We start from the raw sequence: 12,652 nt of genomic DNA, 5'->3' as shown, positions 1-12,652 counted from the left end.
TGCATGTCCCTGCGCCATGCTGACCGCGACCAACAGGGCGCATTTCAAAGGAACCTGCACCAAAAGCGCTGCGCTGAAACAGCCGGTGCCAAAAGTGCTGCACCAAAACACGGCATACCATGGCTGTGGAACTCTTCAGGAGTTACCAATTCAATAGCACCATTTAGGGGCTCTGTGCCAGGGAAAAGGTATGTTCCATAATTAGTATTTGATTAACATGTTCCTGTGCAACTTGCCATATATTCTGACTTCCACCATTTTTTGGGTCATGCACAGCACTTAAGGTTTCTCAGGGACCACAAAACTGAGCTGCACCCTTAGTGAGGTTCGGGTGAGGACTCACTAGTGAACAAAGTTGGTGAATCAGTTCAGGACAAGCAAAAATGTCAGGGGGCTCATTCCAGAGCTATAATCAGGATTTTCTACTTCTCAGCAGTAGACGCAGCGGGGGCTTGCCCACAGGGGGCACTAGTGGGGCACCCACCCAACCCCCCCACTCCTTAATGTAAAGGACCATCCAGGACCTGTTAAAAAAAAAAAAAAAGCAGAGGCAAAATACAAAAAGTAAAAAATAAAAAAAAAAATGCATCTCCATTATGGAGCGAGTGATTTTAACTCGCTCCATAATAATGCAAATGTAGTATTTGCAAAGAATATAAAACATTTACATTCTTTGGTGATGTCCCTTATGCCCTACACAGCACTTTACATGGGTGAATGGGTGAAGGCTGGTGAATAAATGTAGAGCTCTGCGAAAGGTATTGGGAGACCATGGGTGATGTCAGACCTTCAAGATTCCTCGGGGCAGCGGTTAAAATCAGACCTGCAAGCATTCTGAATGAATGGTCATTCACCCCTCCCTCTGCCGGTCTGTCTTAGGCTGCCGCAGGGGCAGAATCTGGATCCTGCCCTCTGCCTGATCGTGGAATAGGCAGGAGGCGGCTTGAAGGGTGTCTCCTGACCCTCTTACAACATAATAACGTTGGAGGAAGAGGGAGAACGCCCGGGCCTTCCAGAGAAGATCACCTTTCGCGGCTCGGCTCAGGTGAGTGTTTAACATTCTGTGAGAGAGAAGAACAAGTTACTCCTTACCTGGTAACGTTCTTTCGATGGGATGTTCCTCCGACGTATTCCTTATCTATGATATTTGTATCTCCAGCTTGCTGGCCTCGGGAAAAAAATAATTTCCCCAGTAGAGGGCGCTGTGCGTCGACGTCCGTCGAGTAGGTGTTCCTCGACAGCCACCGTATCGACACCGACGTCATCATGCCTATAAATGGCCACGCGCAGCGTCTGTTGCTCAGTTCCGTTTTGTAGAATAAGGTAGTTATTGCATGAATGGTTACTACCCTTGAAGGAGCGTTGGCTGCACCCAAAAGGGAAATGTTACTGCGGGGATGGATGGGAGGGGCGATCAGGAATACGTCGGAGGAACATCCCATCGAAAGAACGTTACCAGGTAAGGAGTAACTTGTTCTTCGAAGGGATTGTGTCCTCCAACGTATTCCATATCTATGATAGACTCCCATAGCAGTGGTATGTGATTGGAGGCGGGAGTAAGAGATGCCATATTACTCTTTAAGAATGAACAGAGTGTAACACAGCTTTGCCAAATCTAGTCTATAAAATTTGGTAAAGGTGTGCGCGGACGACCATGTGGCAGCCGCACATATGTCTCAAATTGGTACCCCTCTTTGAAGAGCTGAGGAGGCTGCAATACCCCTGGTCGAATGAGCCCTTAGATTTTGAGGGGGCTCTTTCCCTGCCAGTTTGTAGCAGTCCAGAATGGCTAAAATAATCCATCTGGAGATGGTTTGTTTGGTTATTGGTAATCCCAACTTATGTCCTGCGTAACCTACAAAGAGTTGGTCTGCTTGTCTAATTTTAGCAAGTCTACTGATATAAAAACTCAAGGCTCACTTAGGGTCCAGCCTGTGTAGTCTCTCTTCCTCTTTCCCCGGATGGGGAGGAGGATAGAATGAAGGTAAAGAAATCTTCTGAGTAATGTGAAATTCAGAAACTACCTTTGGGAGGAAGTTAGGCTTCACCTGTAGAACAACTTTGTCCTTGTGAAAAATTGTATGAGGAGGTTTACAAGATAGGGCTTGTATCTCGCTAACCCTTCTAGCAGATGTTAATGCTACCAATAAAACAGTTTTGAGGGTGAGAAACTTCAATGAACAAGAGTGGAGTGGTTCAAATGGAGCACCCTTTAGGAAGTTTAAAACTAGATTTAAGTCCCATAAAGGAACTTGGAATGGTCTTGGAGGGTAAACATTAGTTAGACCTTTCAGGTATTGTATTACCAATGGAATTTTGAAATATGAAGGCTCCTCTGCAGTGCGCTTAAAGATCGATAGCGCTGCGAGATAGCCCTTAATAGTGCCAACTTGAAGGCCTGAATTTGCCAAATAAAGTAAGAAGGATAACACCGCAGGTGTACCACATGAAAAGGGTTCGATATTCTTTTCTCTGCACCAGCTGCAAAATGTATTCCAACGGCAGCGGTATAGAGTTTTAATTGCTGGCCTTCTGGCTGAAAGCAACACCTCCATGACGTCATCTGGAAGGTCCCAATCCTTGTACCTCAACCTTTCAGCTACCAAGCGTGAAGGTTGAGGGTCTTGATGGCTGGATGGAGAACCCGACCTACCTTCTGCGAGAGAAGATCCTCTCTGTACGGTAGACGAATTGGAGGGTGGATGGACATGTCCAGAAGGTCCGGGTACCACCTTCTCCTGGCCCAATCCGGGGCAATTAGGATCATGGTCTTCCGAAACCTTCTCAACCTCCTGATCATTTGAGGAATGACAGGGACCGGAGGAAACGCGTACAGATGTGGGAACTCCCAGTCCACTACGAACGCGTCTCCTAGAGCTCCTCTCGGGGGAAATTCCCTTGAGCAAAATCTGTCGCACTTCCTGTTGATACTGGTGGCAAACAGATCCACTTGAGGGGTTCCCCAAAGGGCGAAGATCTCTTGAAGGACTTCCTGAGCTATCTCCTACTCGTGGGAGACTGTTCTGCCTGCTCAGAGCGTCCGCTGTCAAGTTCTTCTCTCCGGCTAGGTGAATTGCCGATAGAGAGATTCCTTCCTGAATTGCCCAAAACCAGAGCTGCATCGCCTCTCTGCACAGTGACCCTACGCCTCCTGTTTTGTTGAGGTAGTGCATGGCCACTGTATTGTCCGTCATTATCAGGACGTTTCTCCCCCGTACAGACGGCAGAAAAGCCTTCAGTGCCAGTCTGATGGCTCTCAGCTCCAACTGGTTGATATGTAGTCTGGACTCCGATGAAGACCAACGACCGCTGATGGTCAAGTCGTTGGCATGGGCTTGCCACCCCGTGAGTGAGGCATCCGTGACTACTGTTATCTCCGGCCATGGTTGCCAAAACAGTTCTCCTTTCAGAATGTTCTCCCGACAGGCCCACCACTGAAGGTCTCGAGCCAGTCTGACCGGAATCTGAAGGAGATCTGTCATCCTCCCTGAGAATTGTGACCACTGAGTGCTCAGTGCCCACTGAAGGGATCTCATTCTCAGTCGAGCCTCTGGCACAAGGGATATGCAGGATGCCATGAGGCCTAGCAACCTCAAAATGTCGTAGGCTGGGAGACGTTGGGCATTTTGAAACCTGGTGACCATCTGCAGAATATCTTGAGCCCTCACCTCTGGTGGTGAGGCTTTTCCCAGGGACGTGTCAAGGACTGCTCCAATGAACTGGAGTCTCTGTGATGGTATCATCTGTGACTTCTGTAAATTGAGGGAGAAGCCCAGCTTGTGAAGGAAGTGGCAGACATAATCTAGTTGGAGCCGAGCTTGTTCCGAAGAAACTGCTCTGATCAACCAATCGTCCAAGTAGGGGTAGACGTGAATCCCTTCCCTCCTTAGACTTGCAGCCACAACCGACATTAGCTTGGTGAAGACCCTCGGGGCGGAGGTCAGCCCAAATGGCAGAACTCGAAATTGATAAGGAGAGTTGCCAATTGCGAACCTCGGGTACTTCCTGTGCTTGGGATGGATTGGCACATGGAAATAAGCATCCTGAAGGTCCAGAGATACCAACCAGTCCTGAAGCTGGAGGGCCTGAAGATCTGAGATAGAGTTACCATCTTGAACTTGTCCTTCCTGAGGAACTTGTTCGATTCTCGTAAGTCCAGGATGGGTCTCAGTCCTCCGTCTTTCTTTGGTATGAGAAAGTAGGGGGGGTGGGGAGTACCAGCCCTTGTTCCTGTCCGCTACAGGTACCGGTTCTATGGCACCTTTCTCTAGCAGGTCTACAATTTCCTGCAAGAGGAGCGGATCCGGCACTTTCAGAGAGCTGTTCCCCGGTGGATGGCTATGGGGGATGCGTAGAAAAGGCAGGCAGTAACCTTTGGCAACTGTCTCCAATGCCCAATCATCTGACGTAATAGCCTGCCATTCCGTCAGATGGTGAGTTAACCTGCCCCCTACAGGTGTCTTGTGATGGGAGACCTCAGAGAGGTTTGGGAGCGGCTGATGCAGTTGCCGAAGGTAAAGCGGCTCCTGCTCCTGCTGATGCGGCTTTCTTTCCTCTACCCCGTCCACCACGGGTAAATTTTCCTTGGCCTCTTTGAGCCGGCCGTCCTCTGCCTCTTCCATATGAGAAATAATAGTGAAAGGACCTTCCTCTCCAAGAGGATCCTGAGGGACGAAAATTAGTTTGGCGGATTGCAGCTCCTAGTGACTTGGCTGCTGCTTTAGATGTTTGCAGTTTTTCCAAACTGTCATCCGCCTTTTTACCAAACAGGGAAGAGCCGTCAAAGGGCATATTTAAAAGTCTGGCCTGTACATCAGAAGCAAAGCCGGACTTTCTCAACCAAGCATGCCTGCGGATTGTGGTACTTGCCGCCATGGCCCTGCTGATACTGTCAGCAGAATCAATGCCAGTTTGAAGGGACTCACACATTGCATCTTTACCATCTCTGATGATATGTAAAAATGCGTCCCTTTCTTCTCCTTCCTGGAGGCAGTCAGCCGCTGATGAAGTACACTCCCAAAGAGTGTGGCTGAACCTAGCGAGCGTACAAGTCGCATTAATAGATTTTAAAGCCATGCTACAGGCCGAGAAGACTTTCTTAGCCATGGCATCATATTTTTTATCATCCCTATCCTGTGGAGCAGTGGGGTATGCAGATGTACTGCCTGATGAAGTTGCAGCCTGGACCACCAGACTCTCTGGAGTAGGGTGTTTAGATAGGTATTCAGGGTCAGAAGCAGATACCCTATATTTCGCTGACAACTTCTTGTTAACCGCAGGGATAACTTCAGGAGTTTCCCAGTTAGTTAAAATCTTTCTCTGTAAGGCAGAGTGAAATGGAACCACAGGATCCTCCTGTGGACCTTTATCCAAAATGTCAGTGAGGTCATCCTGCTGAAAAACAGGTGAAGGTGCAGACCAACCCATGAATTCTATGATTCTTGACATTAGGGTTCTATAAGGGGTTTAGCATGTTCCCCTGGGTCTAATTTGACAAATTCCACTTCAGGGGAAGTGTCTAAACCACTTACTTCCTTTAATACATCCTGAAGGTCTTTCAACCTTCTTTCCTCAGGGTCAAAAGACTCTGGTTCAGGTGATGTGGTCCTCTGCAGGTCAAAAGGCCTTTCTTGATCTGAGTCTTCCCTTTCCTCATAAATTGAGGTTAAAGGGGGGTGTTCTGAGTGAAAAGGGACAAAACTCATTTCTAAAGCAGAAGGAGCCATCATCACTGGCCTTGAAAAGGTCGATGTCGTCGACACCGATGTAAAAATCCTCGAAGGCGCCGTCAAAGGCGTCGAGAAAACTGGAAGAGTCCCCGTAGAACTCGAAAGGATTGGAACCCTGCTCGAGGATGTCGACGACGCTCTCGGCGTCGTGTCGGAGGCTCTTGGCCTAACCATTGGCTGTGGAGTAGCCGTGGTTTTTTCTTTTATCGGCGTCGACGCCGGTGTCGACTCAATCGACGGATGCGTCGAAGAACCCTTCGATAACGGCGTCGATGGCGCCGATCTATGCTTCGGAGGGGCTTTCGACGATGGCGTCGAAGATGCTTTACTTCCCGATGGCTCATGGTGCTTTCGGGTCGACTCTTTCGCCGGGTGCTTCGACTCGCGGCGTTTAGATTTTTTGGGCTTTTCACCCGGAGTATCACCCTCAGCTGACATCGAGGGGGTTGAGGCCGCTTTCTCGAAGACGCTTAGCATCTTTTTTCTGAATTCCTCCCACTCAGCCTGAGAGCTGTGTTTTGTGGGGCAATGTACTCTTTCAGGGGAACTAGAAGACGACGACGAAGATCTACGTCTCTTTTTCGAGTGTCTAGACCTCGACGAGTGGTGGGAGCCACTTCGAGACCTAGACCGAGAATGCTTTCGACGGTGAGGAGACGAATGTCTCGACTCTACCCTGGAAACTTTCGAGGAAGTTAAAACTGACTTACCTCTCTCGAGCTTCCCCTTACGCTCCTTCAAGGCTTTCGCCGTCATGGATAGGCATTCCTCACACTCCGAACACTGGTGTTCGATTCCCAGACACCACAAACAGATCCTGTGAGGATCCGTCAACGACATTTTTCTTCCCACAGTCTCTGCATTTTTTGAAACCGGACCGGGGAGTCGTCGGGTCGGAGGAGGAAGCCATCGAGTACGAGTCGGTTTTCTCGAGGAAATATGAATATATTTCGACTGACGAACTGAGCAACGGTATTCCGAGGCACACGAAGCGCGGAAAAACATAACTGAGCAACGGACGCTGCGCATGGCCATTTATAGGCATGATGATGTCGGCGTCGATACGGTGGCTGTCGAGGAACACCTACTCGACGGACGTCGACGCACAGTGCCTTCTACTGGGAAAAAAAAAATTCTGAGGCCAGCAAGCTGGAGATACAAATATCATAGATAAGGAATACGTCGGAGGACACAATCCCTTCGAACTATTGTATTTTTAATGTATGCATGCATAACTATTTTCGTGGATTAAGTGTTCTGGTGGGGCTGTATGGCTGTGTGTCTGCTTATGTAAATGCTGTTTATGTGTACATGAGGGCCGGATTGAGTGCTCCGTATAAAAGAATAAATGTGTCATTCCATGATGGGAAGACGCTTTGGGGCTTTCAATCAGGCCCCGACTGTGTGTGTGTCTGACTAAGTGCTCTGGTGGGTGCAGAGTGCTGGATTGAAAGAAGATGTAGGAGTGTGCGGCTGCTACGTGTGCATGCGTCTTTATGAAATTATGTACATGCACGAGTAAAGAGTTCAACTGGGCACAATGTGAATGAATCATCGACAAGGCACCCAGCAGAAGACTTGGGGAGATACATTTTCATATATACTGTGGCGAGCCAGACGGATGTGGACCCTCCACGGTATGAGGGGAAAAGCTCGAATAAAAAAACCTGAACGCAAGAAAATGCAGAATGCGGCACTGTTAAAAAGCACATTAAAAACATGTCGAGTAAGGGGAGCGGAAGTTATGGGGGTGTCCCTTGCTCCCCTTACTAGACATGAATGGAATTCGGGGCAGGTGGGGGTGTCCTCCACATCCCTAAAAAGGGAAGCGGGGACAAACAACATTTTTTTAAAAAGAAAGAAAAAAAGCACCCTGCAGTAGATGTTTTGCCTCTCAATGGGGAGGCGGAATTCGCGTTGCCGGAATTGAGCCATGCAGAGGAGCAGCAGGTAAGTCAGCGGAAGAGTTAAGTATGGATGGTAGGGGTATAGCGGGCCGGGGGTTATGTGCGTGATTAGGGCATGTCGAATTCGTGATTTTAGAATTTGACATTTTCGTGTAAGAAATAATCACGTACATCCCACTTGAAGGACATGGTTCACTGACTTATTAAAATAAGATTATAAGGCCTAGCTTTCCCTATCAGTGTGGGTGATCACTGCCCATCTTACTAAGGGGCTCGTCCATCATGTGTGAATAAGTCCGATGTGCAAACTAACCTAACGGACCCTGCTACTATGAAAACTAACTCATAACAGGAGAATGACTCGCCTGAGGATACTTCCAGTACCAGTTGAGTGTTCTTGATTAAATCCCCATTCTTAAGTAGTCTCTGTTCTTGATTAAATCACCATTCTTAAGTAATCTCTTGTGACTTCATGGATTAGTTTTTGTAATTCTTCAAAGGGATTACTGACTGTTCTCGGCTGCTGGGAAATCACTTTTGGTGATCTTTGGTAGGATCTTTTGTCCAGGTTGCCGATTTCAACCTATTCTTGGTTTAGATTATTATTCTGCCAGACTTTCTCTCCTAGATGATTACAATTCAGTTCATAGCTTGGCGCCCCTTTCAGTTGGTTAGTTCCTCTGAACGCTGATTCATAAGGTTCTCTGTCTTTACTGTTCTGTACTTAATATATAGAATGGGGAATGCGTGTCCCTTTTCCCAGGGCCTTACTTTACACGCTTCCTTTCTCTTCGAGCTTAGCTTATTAGGATTCCTTTCTCTTGAGTGACAGCCTTTAAAGTTCATGAGCTTCTGATTTAACTCAGTCTCGTCACGTCTGAGAATAGTTACTTGCACTATATAATGGACCCGCCGTGACGGGTCCTCCCGTGACTCCAGTTCGCCCTGTTACCTTCAAGTATGCTGGAGAACGTCCTCTGGAGTCTTGTACTTCGGGGAGCCCTATTTCTGATCTCATCATGCCACTGGCATGTTTCCGTCAGCGTACTCTGCTTTGGTTTGCATTGCCCCATACGTTCTTTCAATGAAAAACTAGATACTGAACTGTAAGATCCCTCCGGTGGTGCCAGGGAGGTTTTGTGGACCGGCTGTCCACCATGGCCACCCTGTGGTCTTGCCACCACTTCTCTCTGGACTCCTGACCTTTTGTTGGCTCCCCCTTGAGATTCGCCAAAGGGTTGGCTTCCATTTGGCAATGTCAAGCGAGTTTGAAACTTGCAGGCCTCCTGGCCTATAGGCTTCTCTCTCTCTGGATTTTACGTAGCTCGGAGTCCTCCCGTGCCTACATATGCATTCCTCTCTCTCCAGTCTCTCTCATCAGGTGTTGCTGAGTCACTTAAACGTAATCATCCTAGTGGATTGGGCGTTTTGATTTAAAAGGGACATGTTCTTCTTGATAATAATGATATCTATTGCGTGTTTTTTTGCCCCAGTCTTGATCTTTAGTATTTTCTAGTATTGTAGGGCATCCCATGTCGGCATTGGCATACACATATGTAGGACTAGAGTACATGTCCCCAAAGGGGAGTCTGTCCGAGTGAGGTCCCACTAGGGAGGACGCTGCCGAGCAGGCTCACCTGCTGTATGGGTGCATGGCTGCTTGTGTGCAGGTGCATATGTATGTGAATGTCTGTGTGTGGGCTCGGGTTTGAAGGGGGCACTGGAGCAGACAAAACCAAGGTGAGGAAACATGTTCTTATTTACTGTGTGCACTGCATGTAGCCAGCAAGACCATCTTTTTTTACCTTGGTATTGCCCTGCACAAATGCCCCCTCTGAGCGCACACACACACCTTCCACACATACCTTCCACAATCATTCACCCGACACCCACTAGAACAGTTAACTCACGCAATTGTTCTGGTGGGTGTTGTGTAAATACGAGAGGCTGTATGGGTGCGTGTTTATGTGAATCTGAATGGATGTGTGTGGGCTTGGCCTCGGAGGGAGAATTGGTGCAGCAGTGGCAGCTCCTCCATAATGGCCGAGGGGGTGCCAACCCACTGTCACCATCATCCATTATGGAGGAGCCAGCCCAGTCTAATAACTGAACACTTCCTGTGCTGCGTTTTGCAGCTGAGGGAATGCTCACATGCTGGCTTGAACTAAAAAAAAGAAACAGGGTTTCTCTTGGACAGTTCTGTTCCCCAGCAGTTAATGCTAAATGAGCGATGCAAGGCTGGGGTGCTTCCACAGCGTTGCATAGCCCATTGGGAATGCTGGCTGGGGAACTGCATGTTTGTATGAGTGAGGAGTTGCTTGTGTGCCTCCCCACACATACAAACCGAGTGGGGCAATTTAATTCCATTGTTGCCCAACTCCCCGCCCCCATCAACCAAAATCGGCACCCTTTCCGAGGCGCTGGGGGCCCGAGGGACAGTTATGGTATTTATTTTACTTCCCCTATGATAGATGCCTGGAAAGAAATACCATAACTGCTCCGGGGCCCTCCAGTACCTCACATAATCACATTAATTGTGTGCAGCACTGGGAGGCTGCAGGGGAAGGCATGTCATTTTATTACTGGGAATCTATGATAGATGCTTTGTAAAAATATCATGCCTGCCCCCGGGTATCCCCGGCGCCTCGCATACACACACAATCACATTGATTGTGTGCGTGTGAGGCGAAGAGGGGCAGGCATAGAATTATTTTTAAAAAGGCATCTATGATAGATGCCCAATCATACATGCCAAGTATGGGCCTCCCAGCACCTCGCATGCACACATTTGATAATGGGTGCCTGTGAGGCACTGGGGGACCTAAGGGCAGACATGGCATTATTTACTGGGCAACTATTCCCAATAAAACATGCCCTGGCTGCCCCCTGGTACTCCAGCACACTGCATGCATAATCTGCACCCTAGCCCCCCCCCCGTGCCTCACGTGCACGCACACACACACGTGTACACACACAATGACATTCATAATGAATGCGATTATGTGCGAGTGCAAGGCACTGGAGCTCCAGGGGGCAGACAATGTATTTTTTTACTGGGCATCTATGATAAAGCAAGCATAATAAGTGTTATTACGTGGTTAGACTGGCATTTTGGTGCAGCTAATCTAAGAATTTCTTACTGTGGCATGACATTTGTATTTGTATTGGGCATCTTTGATAAAGCAAGCATGGTATGTATTTTTATGTAGCTAGACCAGCATTTTAATGCAGCTACTCTGGACATGTGTTCATACTGTGGCATGCATTTTTTATGGGGTAAGGCCAACCGGAGTAAGTCTATATGTGGGGATACTGCTATATATTGGCAGAAAAGGCATGGCCATAGTATCATTACTTGCATTAAGCGTAAAGCAAACGGGAGTATGTTCTTACGTGGGAATACTTCCATGTATTGGTGCAGTCATCACAGAAATGTATGGACACAACCAGTGTGCAAATGTGTTTATACTGGCACATAGTGTGAGCAAACGCATCATGAAGATGTGTTGAGAAATGCTCCCATGCACTGTTGATTGCTTGTATTTGTATCTATTTATTTGTAAAGCGCAGCCGAGCCCCGAGGCAACTGGGCACTAATCTTACAGGTTTGCATTCATTGGATTTTTGTTATCCTACAAAACCAAACGGTTTGGCTTTTTACCCTATTCTTCAAACAAACGTGCTGTAAAATGCACCATTTGTACTCATTATTTAAAATAATTCTCGGGGTTGAGGGAGAACCAGTCCCCCACCTGCCCTATCAACAGCTTCAGGCTCCCTCGCTCTGCTCGGTTGCGAAGACATGTGGGGAAATATTTACACCCCTCCACTGGTAGCTAGAAACTCAATGTGACCTCACTCCTCAATCGTACTGGGAGGTTATGGGTTTGCGTGCCACATCGGAAAAGGTCTGAGGCAGCAATACAACAACAATAATAGGATGGTGCCATCTCTGTAAAGTGGCATGACACGAAAACATCGTTTTGCACTGCTGGCAGGAACACACAGGCAAGGCATCCCTCAAAGAACAGCTTAACAAGCTTACATTGTATACGTTGCATAACAGGATGTTCTGCTGCAAATTCGATTTTCTTTGGGAAATTCCACGTGAAATATCATAACAGAATTCCTTTGATATTTGCAGATTTCGAGTACAATATACATTTTGAGGCAAACATTGAACAGGTTACAAATCTGCAATACTTTCATGCAGGGGCATGATGTGTTCCACTGCTACCCCCGAGAGCCAAACGGTGTGGCAAGGGGTGCATTTCCGTAGGTTGCCAGCTCAGACCATAGCCTTTATGCGCTTCTAGTCTGCTGGAATCTCTGGGAACCCTCAACACATTGTGCAGGAATGCCATGACATTTGTTTCCCTGCTAGTCCAACGCGGTCCAGAAAACCTCAACTCAATTTAAGGAGAGGGACCATTCAGTCAGAGTTAAAACTATAAAACAAGCGAAAAGATAGGGACAGTCAGTTGCAATTTCTCTCAAAGTTAACACAACCAGTTTAGCCATAACAAATCGCCATCATGAATAACTTAATACAAGAACATACCCTCCCCAAACGAACACTTGATCCCAATACCCTAGGACTGCAGTAAGAATAGTAAGTAAAACACAGCCTAAAATAATCCTAAAATAAGTAGGAGTACTTCATTGCAGGTTATAAAATAGAGAAGGTTAAGATTCTAAAACTGTTTAAATATGTATTGTTGGTGATCTGTACAGCTTGAATGGGGTCTGCACAACTTCTTCACAAGACCACAGCGAATCACAGCTATGCTTCCCTTCCTTGACTTGGTGGGAACAGCCGAGTTACATACCCTCCCCCTCACCCCAGGGCTCCTGGTTCCGTTGGCCACTGCATGACTCGCCTAAAGTCTGGTAACCCAAAAAGCCTGCCAAGGACTAGCCTTACTTAGGCTTTGAATGCTACAAAGCGGCCTACCTTCATTGGACCACTTGGGCACCGCCTGCAGCACACTTGCCACTCAGCCTGCAGCCCCATCT

General features: G+C 47.7%; 1 protein-coding gene across 5 annotated transcripts in view; it reads right to left on the bottom strand.

Annotated features, from left to right (window-relative positions):
- The window catches only part of SULF1 (sulfatase 1), a 323,346-nt gene that overhangs the window by 41,124 nt on the left and 269,570 nt on the right, over positions 1 to 12,652 (bottom strand). The gene's annotated exons all lie outside the window — the stretch shown is intronic.

Source organism: Ambystoma mexicanum, chromosome 5q (genome assembly GCF_040938575.1).
Source record: "Ambystoma mexicanum isolate Mex_15411 chromosome 5q, UKY_AmexF1_1, whole genome shotgun sequence".
Taxonomy (NCBI): domain Eukaryota; kingdom Metazoa; phylum Chordata; class Amphibia; order Caudata; family Ambystomatidae; genus Ambystoma; species Ambystoma mexicanum.
This window is presented reverse-complemented; position numbering and strand designations above follow the sequence as displayed.